A 3,460-nucleotide genomic window follows, 5' to 3' on the forward strand; every position below is an offset into this window, starting at 1 on the left:
TAGTTTTTCACCGAAAGTGTTTGTTGCTGGTGCTGTTTGATGCTAAATTGTGTTTTTTCCAATTTAGATTTTCACTGAGACAGTGTTTGTTGATGGTGTTGGCATTTTTGGCTTCAGAACAAAGACCCTCTTTTTTTGGAAATTTGAAACAATTTTTACTACCAGGGGTTTTCCTTTTTCACATTTCTGTCAGACTATTTTTAGAGAAAATTCACAATCTTAAAAGCCATTTGCAAAATTCTGCACACTGGATAGAGGTTGTTGGCATTTTCTGCCCAGCAGCAGCCTGAAGCCTGCGGCAGGGCAGTTCAATGGTAGCATACCTCGCCTATTCCCTTCCCCAAGGTGTCCTGTCCCCTGAGCTCCAGGACTGAGTGCTGCTGGGATTCCCCTCTGGACACACACAGTTGAGACTGCAATGAATTGTTCACAACCAGGCACCCCTCACACTGGCCAAGGTAGGAGCAAGGAAGCCTGAAGAGCAGTGGCTCCCAAACTCTGGCAGATTGCACACCACCAATATAAAATTATAAAAATGTATCACCACCACTTAAGGGTGTGTGTATATGTGTGCACATGCATGTGTGTGTATGGTGGGGTGTGTGTGTGTGTGTGTGTGTGTGTGTGTGTGTGAGTGTGCATGGTAGGGTGTGTGGGAGGCTTGCGAGGTGGTGTGGCGAATAGGGTATGTTGAGGGGTTGTGTATATATGGGGATTGTGGGGACTGGGTGTGGGTGTGTGGAGTCTGTGGGGTGTGGGGGGGATGTGTGCACCCCTGCACCTCCCCCATGGTGCAGAAGGAGGCAGGGGTGCTCAGGGCACTCACAGCACAAGCACCAGAGGGGTATGGCCAGCACTGCACATCCCAGCAAAGGGCACATCCTCCGTTGGGCAGTCTGTATCGCCCGCACTCACTGACCATGAGAAGGAAGCCCCACATGCTGAAACCAGCTGCCTTCCCCACTCCTCAGGAGAAGGCAACTGGGGCTTCCCTCCTGTGCTGCGCAGCCCCAGCGGGGAGGCAGCCAGCTCCAGTGCCTGCAGCTTCTCCCTCCCCACCCCCGCATGCCTGGTGAGTGCAAGAACTGCACGTGTGAGTGGGGAGCACTGGCAAAAGAGATGGCCTGGCAGAGGCTGTGCTCCTTGCTGAATGTGCAATGCAGGCAGAAGCCCTGGCCCACTGGGCACCTGTGCCATGCAAGAGTGCTCTGAGGGTCCCTGCCTGCTGCTGCTGCCACTGCCTACCAGGGCTGCGCGTCATGAGGGCATTGTGGGGGGTCCCCACTCCCCCACCCTCCCTTAAACCCAGACACTACCTAGCCGAGTGGCAGAGGCTGTGCTCCTTGCTGAATGTGCAATGCAGGCAGAAGCCCTGGCCCACTGGGCACCTGTGCCATGCAAGAGTGCTCTGAGGGTCCCTGCCTGCTGCTGCTGCCACTGCCTACCAGGGCTGCGCGTCATGAGGGCATTGTGGGGGGTCCCCACTCCCCCACCCTCCCTTAAACCCAGACACTACCTAGCCGAGCTCCCTGCTGCTGATGCCCCCCGGGTGCAGGCTCCACGCTGTCACCAGTCCCAGCCCCATGCTCTGCTGTCTTGTTCAGAGACAGCCCCTGCTACTTCCCTTCTTGCTTCCCAGACCAGCAGGAGCCTGGGAAGCAGAGCAGGTGCCCGGGATCCCCACCTGGAAGCTGTGCTGGCAGGGCCAGGCCCTTCCACCCACAGGGCCGAGTGGGAGGTGCAATAGGCAATGATTGGCCTGCGTGTTCATGTCGGCAGCTTGCTCTCACCCTCGTGGGTGGAAGGTCTATGCGGGGCACGTGTACCACTGACAGGTTGTCTGCATACCACTGCTGGTATGTGTAACAAAGTTTGGGAACCACTGCCATAGAGACGATGTTCCAGAGGACAGAGCAGGTCATGAAGGAGTCAAGGATGCAGAGCACAGAGGAGAAAACAGCAGGGATGTATCTCCAAGAAGGGATCTGCCATACATGGGGCGAAGGAGGAGAGGGCTTCCCTTAGTCACTGCACCACTCCTCTTGCCCTCCAGTCTCCCTGTGCCCTGCAGCCCTCAGCACCCTCCTGCTCTCTCCATCCAGGGGAGCTGGCAAGGGCACTCATGGGCAGTGGCAGCAACACCAGGCCCTTCAGCAGCCTCCCCACGTCCCACCCCAGCCCCTCTGCCAAAGGGTGTGCCCCACTGCTGCCTTTACTCATAGCCAGGCCTGGCACAGTGGTCTCATGTCCTGCTCCTGTCCCAGGAGAACAGAGTCCTGCAACTTCCTCCAGTGCAAAGGCTCGGCTATGCGGGCTCTTGTCTCTGACCTCTGCCTACAGCATCTGGTCCTGGGGTCCCTGGCTCATGCCTGCCTTGTTTGCTGCCTGCCTTCGGAGGAGCCACAAGCAGCTATCTCAGCAGGAGCCCGTGTGTGCAGCCCAGCTACCTGTGTGTGAATGCGCTCCCCTGCCTTCCACACGCTGGAACAGCTCAGGGACTCCCAGGGAGGGAGGTCTCCCCTCCCTGCAATCCTCCCTCCCTGGGGGAAGCAGTGGTAGGGCCAGACTCCCAGTCAGGGGCCAGTCCCCTGGGGCATGCAGGGGTCCTGTGGGCAGCTGTGCAGCTCTATACGTCCCGAGGATCATCGTGCAGTAAAATGGCTGTGGCACTTTCAGGAAGGCCTCAGTACTCTGAGTGGGAGATTACAACGTGCTGCACTTCACCAGGAGAATATTTTTATACGTCCAGGGGGGAAGGTAGGACCTGCCACCAGCTGCACCACCTTCACCCCTCCTACCCCGCTGCACTCACGTAAGGGACTCTACTGCCTCCTGCCCAGGTTCATTCAACACGGCAGGGTCCTGGCTGCACAGCGCGACAGGGGAGTGAAGCCCTGAATGGGACCAACTCCTGCTCCTGAGGCTTAGCAACAGGCTCTGCACAACGGTGAATCTTCTGGAAGACAAGGGTCTGGGAAGTCAGAGAGAGATCTGCCCTGGAAAGGGTTGAGGGTTCCCACAGCACAGCTGTGCAGGGGACACAGACATCAACCGCTAGGTACCATGTTCAGTTCAGGAGCTTTGCTAGCAGGGATGTCATGAGAGAATGCAAGGGAGGGAGGGAGGGAGGGAGGGAGGGAAGAGTGCCGGGGTGACAGTATTTGGACATGGGGAGCACTGGATTTGCAGCTGAATGAAAGACAATAACCTGTGGCTTAGCAGAGCTGCTGACCAGAAGGCAGAATGGTATGTTAAAAGTAACACTGCAAGACACATAGGCAAGCATTTTCCTAACAGTAGAGTACTGTTGTAAGAGTTATAGCTCACTGCGTATAAGAAACAAGATGTAGACCTCTAGCTATCATTAGGAGACAAAGCACAAGCAAGACCTTGGAGATGGTGAAGACATCAGCAAGAAACCTCAAGTGACGGAGAGAAGCAGAGGTCAGGGTTTTAGGCA

This window comes from Alligator sinensis, unplaced genomic scaffold (genome assembly GCF_000455745.1).
Source record: "Alligator sinensis unplaced genomic scaffold, ASM45574v1 scaffold1798_1, whole genome shotgun sequence".
Classification (NCBI taxonomy): Eukaryota; Metazoa; Chordata; order Crocodylia; family Alligatoridae; genus Alligator; species Alligator sinensis.